Source organism: Crinia signifera, chromosome 4, assembly GCF_055691185.1.
Source record: "Crinia signifera chromosome 4, ASM5569118v1, whole genome shotgun sequence".
NCBI lineage: Eukaryota > Metazoa > Chordata > Amphibia > Anura > Myobatrachidae > Crinia > Crinia signifera.
Genome location: NC_139220.1, coordinates 332,731,006 through 332,748,422, shown reverse-complemented (window position 1 = coordinate 332,748,422; position 17,417 = coordinate 332,731,006). Strand labels below are relative to the sequence as shown.

The following is a 17,417-nucleotide window of genomic DNA, read 5'->3' as shown; positions in this document are numbered from 1 at the left end:
TGGCCCCTTGTTAGCTGCCAGCTCACATGCTTTCCTCGTTTCCTTTGTCATAGTGAATATGTCTACGTACTTCCCAGTTTTTATGTCCTTTGCCGCTGCGCTACGCACCCCACTGTCAATAATTGTGGAGGCACATGTAAGAGATTCCTTCTCTGACTCTTTGGCCTTAGCTTTCTTACTCTTCTTCTTACTGCCCTTTTCCCTTTTTCTCATCTTACTAAGCATTTTTAAGAGTTTGGCCTGTCCTGGGTTGGCTGCCTCTGCCTCGCTATCAATGCCCCCCGTATCGGAATCAGAGTCTGAGGACCCCGCATTTGACTCACCACTGCTCTCGTCCTCTCCCGAACTGTTCTGACCCTTCTCAGTTGAAGCGGTTGTTGTTGCTGTCTGCTGTTCTCCAGCGGATATCAGGTTCGCACTTGCTGGCGTGATGATGCTTAAAGCCCCTTGCTCCTAGGCAGGTATCAGGCTTCCGTTTGGTGGTGCGGTGTTGCTGTCAGTCGCCGTGCCTGGATGACCTTGGGGCAGGCAATTCGTTGTGTCCCCTTGGCCTGAGTATCCATTGGTTTGCAGTGCCCCTTGCTGCTGTGCCGGTGATGTCGCTGTTTGCCGTGTATGCTCCAATTGGGGGTAGGGCCACTGCATTGGCATTGAAGGGTAAGTGCCGGAGATAGTGGCCGCTTGCCGGACGCTCTGCCCCCACCCGTGTTGTCCTTGAGGTTGAAGCCCTGGGTATTGGCCAGATGCTGCTGATGCGTTTGGGTTCTGAAAGGGCACCGGCATGAATTGCGTGGGGTTAGCCTGTCTCCAGTTGTTTGCGGCCATGCCCCTGGGTGCTTCTGCGCTTGCCTGCGCGGGTGCCTCGGGTAAGGGCCAAATGCTCCGTGCTGGGCCATATGGCATGTGGCCCAGTTGCTGTTGCTGGTAATATTGCCATGGCATGTATGGATGCAGGGGAGCGGAGCCTGGCTGGGGAAAATTCCCAGCCGCCCCGAATTGGTATGGAGCGCAAGGCGCTGGCTGCGATGTGTCCCTATTAGCGGGCTCTGCTGCTGAGATGTGCTCAGGGTTGTGGTGCTGTATGCGTGTGGGCTGATGTGTCGTATGCGGCCCACCCTGATGCCCTGTGTATAAGACTTGCTGCGTGGCTGCTAACATGGGTGGGTTGCCCGGCTGTGACTGCCCTGGGTAATACCCATGTATCCCAGGTGTCTGAAGAGACCCCTGCTGCCCTGTCTGATAACCATTACCCAGCATTTGGTGATTGCTGTGCAATGCCGCTGGCTGGCCGCTAGGGGGAGCAGCTGCTATCAGTGTTGTGGGGATATTTGCATACAATGGAGCTATTGATTGGCTGATATTGGAGGAGGGGGGCAGGCACTCCTGATTATGCCCGGGGGCTTGGACGCCATGTTGGGTGCTTTGAGAGGGGGGATGGCTGTGCTGTGTTCCTGGCCAGGGTGAAAAAAGCTCTGGTGACCGAGCGAGGGCAGTGGAGGGGTTGGGCGCAGATCGGCCATAGTGACCGGTGGGCGCCGATGAGAGCTGGCTGTTGTCAGACAGCGGGACTTGGTAACGGGGGTCCGGCGCCTGGTACTGACCCTGCTGCCCGCTCGCCCTGTCCCACTGCGGCTGCGTTGCCGTTGGGAGCTGGGCGCTTGCCGTATCCTGCTGGGGACGGTTGTTGCTGGCCGTAAAGGGGGGGCGCTGCTATACTGTGCTGCCTCCTCCCGGAGGTTCAGCACCGAGCCCTCTGTGATGTCCGGCGGCGGAGGCTGGTGACGGGGGTCCGGCTCCATGTACTCCCGCTGCTCCCCCCCTGCTGTGACGGACTGGTACTGCGGGGCTAACGGGGGGAGCTGTGCGGCTGCTGGTAAAGTCTCGGGTTGGGTGCGGAGGGGACCGCATGCAGACTCCTGCCTGCTGCTGCTAGGCGTCGGGTACGGCGGGGACAGGCTGCGCTGCAGCTGTGAGTGCGCCCCTGTACATACCGTATTCTGCATCTGTGCCCCGGCTGTGGCTTGCTCTCCTCGCTGACCTTCCTCCTGTCTCCGGGCATCTCCCTCGGTAGGATCCTGCCGTCCCCCCGCTGCTGTTTTCTCCGCTGCTGCTGAAGCCTTCTTTCCTTTCTTCCGCTGCTGTTCTGGTCCACGGTACTTGGCAGGCACTTCCCTGGCTCTCTTTGGACGGTCCATAACTTGATTTCTCGCTGAAGCTGACTGTGAGTAGTAGAACAATCTTCTCTGCCTCACCTGCTGCAATTTTTGATCCTCCCCCTATACCTGCCTTGCCCTTAAGTATGGGTATACGCCCCTGGGGAGGGCCCTGTTCCCTATAGCCCTCTCTCACCTTCCCCCCTATCCCTTCCTTACTATATAACTGCCCCTTACCTAACCCCCGTAATACAAAGGGGCACACCTCCTGGCCTTGGGATCCCAGCCTAATCGTTTATGCTCTCTCTTGGGCTAATCGCCATTCGCTCCTATTTATAGGAGAAAGATAGAGAGTTTCAATTCTCAAAGGGAAAGCCAGACTATTGTATTTAAACTCAGTTATACAGATACTTTGTGTGATTAATATCACACAAAGATGGCAGCACGGACGGTGTAATGGTTAGCATTACTGCCTCACAGCGCTGAGGTCATGGGTTCGATCCCCACCATGGCCCAACTGTGCGGAGTTTGTATATTCTCCCCGTGCTTGCGTGGGTTTACTCCGGGTACTCCGGTTTCCTCCCACAATCCAAAAATATATACAGGTAGGTTAATTGGCTTCCAACAAAAAAATTAACCCTAGAATGTCTGTGTGTGTGTGTACATGTGGTAGGGAATATAGATTGTAAGCTCCACTGGGGCAGGGACTGATGTGAATGTTCAAATATTCTCTGTAAAGCGCTGCGGAATATGTGTGCGCTATATAAGAAACTGTTAATAAATAAATAAATAAATAAATATCACACATCATAGGGACAGAGACATAGACTTCTACAGTGCTAGGAACACCTAGTGAAGACCAGCGGAGAGACTTATATTTAGACAGGTTGCTTATTAACCCATTCACACCTTCAGCATACCAACGGCCCCAACGCGCGCCAACAAACATATTTATATGCAGTGTTTTTTATGCTGGCCAGCGCATGGTAACTTTTTGTGTAAATGCATGCATTAATATATGTATAGGAAATTTAGAGAGTATAGTTGTTCATTGAGGTTATATATGTCATGCAAAGTTACCTACTGAAGTTATATTCTGCTTGTTCTATGAAGTTATTGATGTGTCATGTTAAAGTCATTACTTGAAGCATACCTCCCAACTGTCACGATTCCGTCGGGACAGTCCCGATTTTCGGGTCCTGTCCCGACGTCCCACCCGCGGCAGGCATTGTCCCGCTGCGGGGGGTGGCAGCTGGGAGACCCCCCAATCTAGTAGAATAGACGCTGTGCATGCGCACAGCGTCTATTCTCGTATGAAAATGAGGTCGCGGCTAATTAGCATAAGCTGCGCCCTCATTTGCATACGCCCCGCCCCCTTTCCGGGCGCTCGCGCGGCTTCGCCGCGCGAGTGTCCCTATTTCATCCGGACACAAGTTGGGAGGTATGCTTGAAGCCGTATGTTATGAAAAAGTTATTTATTGAATTCAAACGTTTGCATTGTAACGTTATATTCATCACATTAAGAAAGTAAACTTACCCTTTTTTATATAAACTCGCTGTACCTCTATTCATTTGAGAGCCCTAAAAGGAAAGAAGTGTAATATCAGTATAGTCTATGTGGTAGCCACATACCTGCAATTAAAAGGTGGTTACACTTGTAATCTGGTGGGTAGGGTTACCACCTTTTTGTTGAGAGATTCCCGGACATTGGCCCGCCCCTTGACACACCCACTGACCCATCCCAGCCCCACCCCCAGACCCGCCCCCAGACCCGCCTTATGTTGATTTTTTTTTAAACCTTTGCTTCCATTTCATTCTTGATTTTGCATACCATAATTCCAGTTACATGTTATATCACATACATTAATGGCCATTACAAGTTATGCCACACATCGTGATGCTAATTCCGTGTTATGCCATATACCGCAATGGCCATTACACATTATGCCAGGACTCAACAGAATTTTTGCACAGGATGGACAACATGGACAGTGCGCGCCGAAGGCGCGCGTCAAATTTTTGACATAATGCCGACACACCGCAAACCCATCATATAGTATACCACATGCCATAATGGCCATTACAAGTTATGCCACACATCGTGATGCCAATTACGTGTTATGGCATGTACTGCAATGGCCATTACACATTATGCCAGGATTCAACATTTTTTTTGCAAAGGACGGATAACATGGACAGTGCGCGCCGAAGGCGCGCATCAAAATTTTTGACATAATGCCGACACACCGCACACCCATTATATAGTATACCACATGCCATAATGGCCATTACAAGTTATGCCACACATCGTGATGCCAATCACGATGTATTATTCCATGTACTGCAATGGCCATTACACATTATGCCAGGATTCAACAAAATTTTTGCACAGGACGGACAACATGGACAGTGCGCGCCGAAGGCGCGCAGCAAAATTTTTGTCATAATGCTGACACACCGCACACCCATTATATAGTATACCACATGCCATAATGGCCATTACATTTTATGCCACACACCGTAATGCCCATTGCACGTTTTAATGAACTTTGTAATTCCGATTACTCATAAGCCCACACATGATGCCCATGACATACTATATAACACACCGTAATGCCCATTACATACTATATAACACACCGTAATGCCCATTACATACTATATAACACTGCAATGCCCATTACATACTATATAACACACCGTAATGCCCATGATATACTATATAACACCGCAATGCCCATTACATACTATATAACACTGCAATGCCCATTACATACTATATAACACTACGCAATGCCCTTGACATACTATATAGCACCGCAATGCCCATGACATACTATAACACCGCAATGCCCATTACAAATAAATACTCCGTAATGCCCATGTCATACTATATAACACCGCAATGCCCATGTCATACTATATAACACTAAGCAATGCCCATGTCATACTATATAACACTAAGCAATGCCCATGTCATACTATATAACACTACGCAATGCCCATGACATACTATATAACACTACGCAATGCCCATGACATACTGTATAACACACCATACACATTTGACACATAAGTGCCACTTACCTATATGCTCAATGCCAGGGGCTTCATGCCGATGCCAAGGTGGACTGAATTTGCTCGTTGCCGAGGGGGATAGATCTGTGCCTCTGTGCTCGTTGCCGAGGGGGATAGATCTGTGCCTCTGCTCGTTGCCGAGGGGGATAGATCTGTGCCAGTGTGCTCGTTGCCGAGGGAGATTGATCTGTGCCAGTGTGCTCGTTGCCGAGGGGGATAGATCTGTGCCTCTGTGCTCGTTGCCGAGGGGGATTGATCTGTGCCAGTGTGCTCGTTGCCGAGGGGGATTGATCTGTGCCTCTGCTCGTTGCCGAGGGGGATAGATCTGTGCCAGTGTGCTCGTTGCCGAGGGGGATAGATCTGTGCCAGTGTGCTCATTGCCGAGGGGGATTGATCTGTGCCAGTGTGCTCGTTGCCGAGGGGGATTGATCTGTGCCAGTGTGCTCGTTGCCAAGGGGGATAGATCTGTGCCAGTGTGCTCGTTGCCGAGGGGGATTGATCTGTGCCAGTGTGCTCGTTGCCGAGGGGGATTGATCTGTGCCAGTGTGCTCGTTGCCGAGGGGGATTGATCTGTGCCAGTGTGCTCGTTGCCAAGGGGGATAGAAACCCCCTCCCCCGCCTGCGGGAGGCAGACAGGCAGGCAGGCTTGTCAGTGTGCCTGTGCCTGCCTGCCCGTCCCCTCACGTCTCCCCCGCTGTATTCGCGGGAGAGACGTGCTGCTGTGCTGTTATTTCTAACTCCCGCTGCTGGACCGCTAGCCAATGGCCGTTCGCGGTCCAGCAGCCAATCAACTGGTGGCTGCTGGACCGCGAGCGGCCATTGGCTAGCGGTCCAGCAGCATATGCAGCACCGCAGCAGCACGTCTCTCCCGCATACACAGCGGGGGAGACGTGAGGGGACGGGAGCAGGGCAGCGGGGGAGCGGGGAGACGAGGGGGCGGCGGCGGCGGGCGGGTTATTCCCGGACTATGTATAGTCCGGGAAAGCCACCCGTCCGGACTCCGGACGCCGGTCTTAATTACCGGACTGTCCGGAGTAATCCCGGACGGGTGGTAACCCTACTGGTGGGACTGCCATGCTATGGAATTCTTTCCTTATATATCCCTCCTATTATCCCTATAGATTGTAAGATTGCGAGCAGGGCCCTCCTACCTCCATGTCAGTTTGTATCTACCCAGTTTGTTTAATCACTGTAGTTTGCAATTGTAAAGCGCAACAGAATATGCTGCGCTATATAAGAACTGTAAATATAGCCATCTTGGATTTGCCCTTAGTTAAAATGGCCACTGTAGCATCACCATATATACACCTCTCTAGAATAAAAAGGGGGTGGGGACTGACACAAACAGGAAGTGCAATGATAGCTGGGACCTGCATAAGAGTGCACCAGTGTGGCCAATTCCGCTTATAATTCTGCTTGGTTTTTCCCAATTCGCTTGTTTTTCCTGCTAGTTGTGGGTAGCTTGTTTTTGAGGTTGTTGCCTTGTTCTCAGGGCCAGTCGTGGATTGGACGCTGCAGAACAAAGCTGGCTCGTGATTTGCTGTGCAGGGATCAGGTGGGCGGGTCTGCAAGCAGCAGGGTAGTGCTTACTGCTCCCTGTAGCTGCTGTATGGTGTGCTGCCTGATATCTGCAGGGATCCAGGTGACGGTCAGAAGCAGGTATGTGTATGTGTGCTGCAGCAGCCTGTACATCAGCAGCCACTCAGCCCTCACATTCCCTGGGCTTCCTTATAGTTACTTAGCTCACACGGAAGCCGGGGCTGCTCTGGCCGTTCTCTGTGTGCTGCTGTACATTCCTCAGCAGCAGGGAGGGGGAGGACGGGGGACTGCTGCACTAATCTCACCCTGTACTCGGGCTGAGAACACAGACTTATCAGAGGTGCAGCAGCAGCAGGGAGGGGAGGACGGGGGACTGCTGCACTAATCTCACCCTGTACTCGGGCTGAGAACACAGACTTATCAGAGGTGCAGCAGCAGGGAGGGGGAGGACGGGGACTGCTGCACTAATCTCACCCTGTACTCGGGCTGAGAACACAGACTTATCAGAGGTGCAGCAGCAGCAGGGAGGGGGGGACGGGGGACTGCTGCACTAATCTCACCCTGTACTCGGGCTGAGAACACAGACTTATCAGAGGTGCAGCAGGGAGGGGGAGGACGGGGGACTGCTGCCCTAATCTCACCCTGTACTCGGGCTGAGAACACAGACTTATCAGAGGTGCAGCAGCAGAGGGAGGGGGAGGACGGGGGACTGCTGCACTAATCTCACCCTATACTCGTGCTGAGAACACAGACTTATCAGAGGTGCAGCAGCAGCAGGGAGGGGGAGTACGGGGGACTGCTGCACTAATCTCACCCTGTACTCAGGCTGAGAACACAGACTTATCAGAGGTGCAGCAGCAGCAGGGAGGGGGAGGACGGGGGCTGCTGCACTAATCTCACCCTGTACTCGGGCTGAGAACACAGACTTATCAGAGGTGCAGCAGCAGCAGGGAGGGGGAGGATGGGGGACTGCTGCACTAATCTCACCCTGTACTCAGACTGAGAACACAGACTTATCAGAGGTGCAGCAGCAGGGAGGGGGAGGACGGGGACTGCTGCACTAATCTCACCCTGTACTCGGGCTGAGAACACAGACTTATCAGAGGTGCAGCAGCAGCAGGGAGGGGGAGGACGGGGACTGATGCACTAATCTCACCCTGTACTCGGGCTGAGAACACAGACTTATCAGAGGTGCAGCAGCAGCAGGGAGCGGGAGGACGGGGACTGCTGCACTAATCTCACCCTGTACTCGGGCTGAGAACACAGACTTATCAGAGGTGCAGCAGCAGCAGGGAGGGGGAGGACGGGGGGGCTGCACTAATCTCATCCTGTACTCGGGCTGAGAACACAGACTTATCAGAGGTGCAGCAGAGGGAGGGGGAGGATTGGGGACAGAAGCAGCACTCCTCCTGTACTAAAGGTGCCCGGACTCTAGAAAGATCTGCAATCATAAGATGTGCACATAAATTAGCCTTCAAATCTTTTGTCTGTCCTAGACAAAAGATTTCAGGCAAGCGCACCTCTTTACCAAAGATTTTTCTTAAGATCCCATGCACGTTCCTATAGATCTTTTGTCAAATCATCTGATCTTTCATGCAGCACGAAAGATCAGAAGATTTAGCAAAAGATCCACGGGAGCGCGCATCGGACCGAAACCGGCCGATGTTCGACAGATTATCAGTAAACATCAGATGATATATCGGCCAATTTAATCGGAAATCGGCCAATCGGCCAAAAAATGTTCTAGTGTGTGGGCACCTTTACACAGATTTCTGTGGTCATGAGGGGTCTGTAATACCCAGCAAGGTATGTGATTAGTCTGACCATGCTGAATATCTCATATACAGTGCTATTTTTCAGCAGGAACCAGCAGGAACTCAGTTCCTGAACCTCTAATTAAATATGACATCATCAGGAACTAAAAATGTACTTTATTTAATTGATCCACCCCCAGACCTGGAGTTCCTGGACCTATTTTTCCAGAAAAATAGTATTGCTTAAATATTTAGCCATTCATTATATTTATCTGTCACTCATCTCCACTGTGTATAATGCTGGGTGGTATTAGAAGAGTGATTGACAGCGTTATACACACAAAGTTCCCACCAAGCGTTATACACAAACCCGCCCCCCAGGGAAAAGACCAGTGTTATACACACCACCAACCCCTTGACATCACCTTCCCCCACCCAGCCAGGGCTACAGTACACGGGCCACCATCCACCATTACTCCACAGCCACCAGGAGAGCGGCAGGTCTGCCCGCACCCCCGCGACCCACCCTCCCATGATTCGTGGGCCCCCGCGCCCCCCTCATGACTTGCGGACCCCTGTGACCCCCCCCTTCCCGCGATTCACACCACCCCCTGTGACCCCCTCCCACAATTCGCGGACCCCCCTACCACGATTCACAGCCCCCCTCCTGCGTTTTAAGGACCCCTTTCCCGCGATTCACGCCGACCCCCCCTCTCACGATTTGCGGCCCCACTCCCGCAATTCACGGACCACCACAACCCCCCTCCTGCAATTTGCAGACCACCACTACCCCCCTCCCATGATTCACTCCCCCCGCGATTCATGACACCCCCCCCGCGCTCCCCCTCCCGAAATTCGCGGACCCCCTCAACCCCCTCCTGCAATTCGCCCCCCCCCTTCCCGCAATTTGCGGACCCCCCCCTTCCCATGATTCACGTCCCCCCCGTGCCGCCCCCCTCCCGCGATTTGCGGACCCCCACAACCCCCCTTCCCGCAATTTGCGGAGCCCCCCCTTCCCATGATTCACGTCCCCCCCGTGCCGCCCCCTTCCCGTGATTCACGGCACCCCCCCCCTCCTGCGATTTGCGGACCCCCGCGACCCCCCCTCCCGCAATTCAGGGACCCTCACAATCCCCCCTCCCGCAATTTGCGGACCCCCCTTCTCGGGATCCGAGCAACATTCAAAAGGTCGACATGGGTTTTTTTCACTGTTTTTTTTACCCGAATGTCAACACATTCGACATGGACACAGTTTATAGTGCACCACATCCGCTCGCTACACTCAGCTCACTATTTTATTCTCCCACCACGCCCTAGTGCATGGGTCTTCAACCTGTGGCCCTCCAGATGTTGTGAAACTACATGTCCCAGCATGCATTGCCACATTTTTTCCTATAAGAGCATGCCAAAACTGTCAGGGCATGCTGGGACATGTAGTTCCACAACATCTGGAGGGCCACAGGTTGAAGACCTGTGCCCTAGTGGATGGTAGGGTATGAAATACCGCCTGTCGGCACAGGGCAGTTAAAAAACTGTGGAAAAACCCCCATGTCAACCTTTTGAATGTCATCCTAGACACGGTCAAACTAATGACCTGTCAAACTAATGACCTTTTGACCTAGAATCATGTTCATCTTTTCCCATGTCGATCTAGACCTATGTCGACCTAATGACTGCATCCCGTACTAGTGATAGCACTAACGACACTGACTGCCCTCTATAAGGAAACCACTATATATATATATATATATATATATATATGTCACTCACCAGTCTTGCCGCTTACATAAGTGTTTTTAATCAGGCAGCATGGCAGACAATTGTCCGGTCAACATTTCGATCCACCTCTAGGACCTTTGTCATGAGTCCTATATATGGAAAGCAGACTCTTGTGTCGCGCCCAGAGAATTGATGTCATTTTTTGTATGTTGGGGCTGCCTATCTCACAAGATCCCCTGTTGGAGGGGGAATATGGGAGCACAGTTGTGAGTTGGCGCCACTAGTGATGATCTTCACAATTTCATCAGTCCATCCTTAATAGAATTCACTCTAGTATATAGAATGAGTCCAAATACTTAAAAAATGTATAAAAAATGTCTCTTAATCCACACAGTGGCAACAAGTCATCCAGATCTTAATGGTTTTCATTGAGACAATTCAAACGCTTGATAACAGCAGAAGAAACCCAACGCGTTTCGCCCTTAAAGGGACTTCATCAGGGGTTAACTACAAAATTAAGTGATAACATTTAGAATGTAAATTTGTTTAAAAATTGTAAAAAACAAAAATGGACTACATAATGGCATACTGGTACAGTACATTTTCTGGCTACATATGTCATGATTTATTTACATGAAATGGATAAAAACATCAAGGGAGAAAATGGAGACAGGCGAACAGACATGGAACAGCAAAACAGATATACCATTTATGGTACAAGATAATGTGGTTAATTACATACCGGATCATAAGGATTTAATAAGGCAGTCTTTCCCAAGAGGAATTAATTCCTATTAGGTGGTAAGTGAGTCCTTGAAACAGTATAACACCTAGTAAGGGATAATGAGAATTCCTTATCATAAATAGGTTTATTCCTTATCATAAATAGGTTTCACCTACTCTAACGTGGAGTTAATTCTCCCATTCAAATGGAGATTATTTGTTAAGCCATATGTACTATTTGAGAGGAGTGCCCCACTCCATTGGTTGAGTAGACAAATGAAAGAAGTACCAATTAGTGTGTTTTCTGTGGATAAACCAACCGGCTGGGTAGCGGAAGACCTTTCTCCTGGATATGCTGCTAATATATTTGCAGTCTGATGTTACGTTAGTGGATAAGGTCTCCCTTTAATGGCAGTACCTATGTACAAATTTTTCATTTATACCCCTTTTACACCAAAATCCCTGGTCGGACCCTGATCTTTGAACATGGGAGTTTGCAGGGTTGGACCCAGCTTCATACCCCATTTATACCCCTTTTACACCCAAATCCCTGGTCGGACCCTGGTCTTTGAACATGGGAGTTTTCAGGGTTGGACCCAGCTTCATACCCCATTTACACAGCACTGTGACCCAGGTCGGACCCAGATCTGCACCGTTTACACTGAACCTGGGTCAGCACTGCTTTTCCCTATGGATGACATTCAAAAAGTCCATTTTAGGATAAACTGCCATCCAACTTTCCCTCAATGATTTAAAATAAAAATTAAAAGACATGACTAGTTAGCATTAAAAAATGTTTTTTTTTTTTTATTTAGTAAAATATTTTTCAAAAAGTTTTATTCACTGCTCAAGCGCACATAGCGGTATAAAAGTGCAGCATCACCCATGTGCTCTCCCCAGCCCCTTCCACTGCAGCAGCAGATCGAATCTCCCATGTGTCCCCGCCCCCCCCCCCCCAAAAAAAAAAAAAAAAAATAATAATAATATAAATTATACTGCATCCAATTATCCAATTATGATTTCTGTGCGCACTGCCCGTATCCTTCCTGGCTGCTGTCTTTTGCCACTGCAGCGCACTGTGGAAAAGCGTCCAGCACTTCTGGTATCCTTTCAGCACTACCCAGATGTCCCAACCTGGGTTGGTACCATTTACACCGCCCACGACCCAGGCCCAACCAGTGTTCAACCCTGGTCAGGACTTGGGTAGGAGACCAGTGTTACTGGACCTGGGTTGACCCCTTTTACACCAACGCTGACCTGGGTCCGACCTGGGTTATTTCTTGGTGTAAAAGGGGTATTAGTGTAAAACCACTTACTGGGACTAAGAGGGTTATTTTGGTTCACTCTTTCTGACAAATTCCTTCTTAGATGGACAAAACCATGTGCACTGCAGGGGGGCAGATGTAACTTGTGCAGGGAGAATTAGATTTGGGTGACTTATTCTCAGTACTATTGGGATGGAATCTGACATAATTAAATCCCCATAAATGTAACATCTGGTAGGAATACATAACAAACTACAGATTAATTCATTACAAGCATATATCAGTTATGCAAAGTTCTACATACTATCTGCAATAGTCAATTTAGGTTGCTTACCCTTCAATGAGTGTGCTCTGGTCACAGGCTCTGTCCGAATGAGACTGCTCTATTCTCTGATGAGGGTTAAATAGGGCTAGGGGATGACATCACTTCCTCTCATTGGCTAAATAACTGGGATAATAAGACTGTTGATACTCATTTTGATACCCAAACACCTTCCTGGTAAAGGGTTTGCCTGGAACTGAAGCCTCGGGTGGGGGCAGACAGGATCCTGCAGACTGGTGGGTGCCTGCAGGCCAGAAGACCATGTTTGCCACGGCCGGGGGGTCCTTCTGGTCCAGCCGGGGGACTCCTCTTCCCTCATTGCGGGGGGCTGAGCTTACTCCCGCGCGTCACAGCCGGGTGAAGCGGCCAGGGGATCCTGGATACTTTTATGTAACAAAATCAAGCGCTTGTATTGTGAATATTGCTAATGTGCATGCCCCACAAAATAAGTAAAATAAAAATAAATATAAAAATCAAATTAATAATAATAATAATAATAATAATAAGGGCCAGGGGATCCTGCTGGAGGCCGCGGTGGACTCCTCTGGTGGGGCCGTGGATGCTGCCACACTCTGGCGCCCTCTGTTCCTTCTCCACCTCCCTTCCACCTCTTTCTCTGCCTCCTTCGTGCTCGTCCTCTCCCTTCTGCAAGGTTCCCCGTCTCCGGTGGCCGGGGAGGAAAGCTCCGGTGGATGGGAGCTCGCATGTGTGTGGCCATCCTTGGCCCCACCAGATGCAAAAAAATATATATATTTGTATATATAAATGTCCAAAAGAACAGCACTCAGGAGGCAGTAATTAAACAAAAAAAACAAGTCTGTATTAAAGAACAAGCTTTCGGGGTGTGACCCCCTTCATCAGGTCTGTACCTGATGAAGGGGGTCACACCCCGAAAGCTCGTTCTTTATTACAGACTTGTTGTTTTGTTTAATAACTGCCTCCTGAGTGCTGTTCTTTTGGACATTTGCATAATTTTTCTTCGGGCATTGGGGCCTATTGTCATTTGAGCTACTAGAGAGTGCCGGTTGATTTGGATCTTTATTTGTATATATAGATATACTTTCTTACAGGGATGTTATTAGTCTAGTGCTATTCGGTCCCCCACACCATTAGTACCAACAAACATATTCAAAAAATAGAAAATAGAAAACTGGATGTGTTCCAGGTCCATCTCCATCACCAGAAGCAATTTAATGGACTATTTTCATTTAGGCCTTGCGGGGCTACAGTGTCCAGTGTGTAGATCGATTTCACTTTGCGTTGCCGTAAAGTTCTTGTTCGGTCCCCACCATGAATTGGTTTGGATACATGGTCACTCAACATTGATTTAATGCTGGCTTCTTGGTGTCCATTTTCCAGACAATGTTTTGCCACTGGTTTATCCATTTTACCAGTCTCTAAAGCCAGTCTGATAGTATACCTGTGGTTGGCCATGCGATCTCGGAATGGTCTTGTAGTCATCCCTACATAATATGACCCACAGGGACATCTCAGCATGTATATAGCAAATGCCAAAGTACGTGTTAGTCGATATCGGATCTTTATCCGCTTTCCAGTTAGTGGATGTGCCAATGTCCCTCCAATCAGCATTGCACTACTACAAGTAGTGCATCCTTTGTATCACACACATCCAGGTTTATTGGCCTGCAGCCATTGTGAACAACTGATAGGGACACCTTGCTACAAGCCACCAGCCAGCATCTGGTACAACTAAAGTAAAATTTACTGATTTCCCAATTTTTACGGGTTTTACGAACAAACTCCCCAGAGGAACTTTTAGTGATACTACTAAATGAAATGAAGTTTAGATTTCTAGAGAGAGGATTTGCACCAAAAACAATTGAACAATGTCTTCATAAAGCAAAAGCTCCGTATCGTTCACCAACACCAAAGACACAAGATACGAAAGATCAGAGAATGGTACATGTGAATACTTTTGATCACACAGCACAGACAGCCAACGGCATTTATCAAAAACATTGGCCCACGATTACGAGGGATCCAGGTCTGAAATGGCAAAAACATCCACCACCAATGATGGCATACCGCAGGAGTCCTAACCTGCAGCAGATCTTAGTATGACCAACTTCAAAGGGTTCACAATGGCCGCAGTCCAGTAATACAGCTCATGTGAAATAGAAACTCCCATCTTAGTGACCTTCCCCCACAGAGCGTGAATCCACTCCGGATTTCCACTGTTCTCTTAATGGTTAGACCCATCTGTGTGCAGAGACAGCAGTGTCCGGTGAGCGTATCCATCACCATGGTAACTGTAAATAAGCAATACTAATCTTAAGAGCACATTGATTGGCTTATACTATACAGGTAGAGATGCAAACCTAGACGGCAAAGCCTTGCGATAAAGCGCAAGGAGAGACTGAATGGGGGGAATTTACTAAGATGTGTAGTCTACTTTACATGTGATGTTGCTATGGGCAATAGGGTGACCAACTCATCCCTTTAATCCGGGACACATATTAATTACACAGGTTTTGTGGCAGTTTAAAACCAGGTGAAATGGAGTCTTGAGGTGTGGCAGTTTAAAACCAGGTGAAAGCCAGCCACAGAACCTGTGTAATTAATATGTGTCCCAGATTAAAGGGATGAGTTGGTCACCCTAATGGGCAACCAATCAGAATCCACTTCTTATTTATTTAGCACCCTCTAGAACTGGGGTAGCCAACCCTAGTCCTCGAGAGCTACCAACAGTGCATGTTTTGTAGGTCTCCTCACAGAATCACAAGTGAGCTAATTAGCTCCATCTGTGGATCTTTTAAAATGTGTCAGTGATTAATGAGTGCAGCTGTGCAGCAGCTAGGTTGTCTGGAAAATGTGCACTGTTGGTAGCTCTCGAGGGCTAGGGTTGGCTACCACTGCATTAGAGGAATGGTAGACAGAATCTGATTGGTTGGTCTCTGCATTTGGCTCCATAATGTCCCCTTGTGGCCGGCAGCAGTAAATGCACTGTTCAGGTCTTCCTGTCTCCTCCTGTACAATTATTGCAGTGCAGAGTGTCCGCTCGGCTGTCTGATAAATGTAGGGTAGGGATTTATATCACTGTATATGTCCCCTATAGATAGAGAGAGTCTGGGAAATTAGAGAGTATCTGTTCTGCAATTTGACATCTGCTATATAAGCAGATATATAAATTATAGGCCCTTATTCTGGTTGGTGCGGTAATATCCGCGTGCGTTCGTGCCGCCGATGTTTTGTGTCTGCGCATGTGCGAACGGGACGCACGGCCACATTCCGCATGAAATGTGTACACTACGAACCGGGGGTGGAGAGGGGCGTGAAGGGCTGTTTGGGCTCATTACCATATGTTTACACCCCGCGTTTCATGGGCGTTCCCATGAAAACGCTGGGCGTACGTATGGTAATGCGGTCGTGACGCATGTGTAGGGGGCGGACATATGACATTGCCGGATGTCAGCTGCCCGCCCAGATCCCTGCTTTTGCACGAAGAAATGCCCGTGTGGTCTGAGGTTGCGGGAGCTGCCTGGCCACTCGGTCCTGCATTCGACCATCGAATGATGGGGGAGGTTCCCAGAGATGAAGGAGGTGTATTCATGAGAAATACACTCGTGCTCCTTGCGGTCAGCAGCTTACCGTATTCGGATGGAGTGAGCGATCCGTACGAAAGGCGGGGTTTAGTACGCACGGTCCTGGCTGCATATTCGGCTCCGTCCGCACCGACCAGAATAAGGCCCATAGAGACAGGTAGCGGTTTCTGCTGTTCTGAACTGGCTGTAATCCCTATTTTCTGATGCTCTGGCAGCGTTTCTAGCTGTCAGAATGAGAGAACCGTTGTAGTATAGAGATCTATGTATAGAGCCACTTAGAATGCGTCAAATCGGATTTTTAAAACAGTTTGTTTAAACTATCTAAACAGTATTACACATGAAGGCAATTTGATACAATCGTTTATAAAAAGTTGCTTTCTCAGCACACATGAAGCAATTTAAAACAATTGATATACAGAGGTACTTGTTTCTGTTTATTCAGAATCTCTATTTATCAAATGAATACACCCAAAATGCGAGATCTATGTATAGAGCCACTTGGAATGTATCAAACAGGATTTTTAAGCAGTTTGTTTTAAACTATCTAAGCAGTATCCAATATAAAGGCAAATTGAAACAATTGTTTCTGCAAAGTAGCTTTTTTATCACATATGAAGGAATTCAAAGCAATTGATATGTGGAGGTACTGTTCTGTTTATTCAGGACCTGTAATTGCCAAATTAATACACTCAAAATGCCAATTTCAATGTTACTGAGAAATATTACAGTATATCAGTATATCTATAGCATAGTTCAAAGGATAAGAGGGTAAGGAAAAGCCGGGAGCTTCCTATGTGGCAGGAACACATATGATATATTGTATGCAGCCCTTTCACAAGTGATGTATCACATGCGACCCCTGTTCCCCGCATGCAGGTCCGACCTTCGACTTAGGCCTGATATGCACAGGGCATCGCATCGGATCCGATGGCATGTCATACAGATGGGGCCATTCTCCACCGTGCCACCAGCTCACCATATCTCAGTAGCTGGTGGGTTAGGATGTGTGGGCACCCCGTTCTGTCGGACAGCACGATGGGAGCCACTCTAATGAGAGTGGCCCCATCTGTACACATCTAGTTTGGGCCAATTTCTCAGCCCGATCCATCGGAGATGGATGAAATTGGCCCAAATCGCTGTAAAACTTCTCCGAGCTTTGTATCTCTACCCGTATAATATAAGCTAAACGATGTGCTCTTAGATCAGTATTGATTATTTACAGTTACCATGGTGATGGATACACTCTGTTAATTAAGAGAAGAACGGAAATTCAGGGCAGATTCACGCTCTTTGAACCTACA

The 17,417-nt window shown here is 48.9% G+C and overlaps 1 pseudogene across 1 annotated transcript in view; it reads left to right on the top strand.

The window, feature by feature from the left end:
- The window catches only part of LOC146076005 (uncharacterized), a 59,003-nt pseudogene that overhangs the window by 18,474 nt on the left and 23,112 nt on the right, over window positions 1–17,417 (top strand). The gene's annotated exons all lie outside the window — the stretch shown is intronic.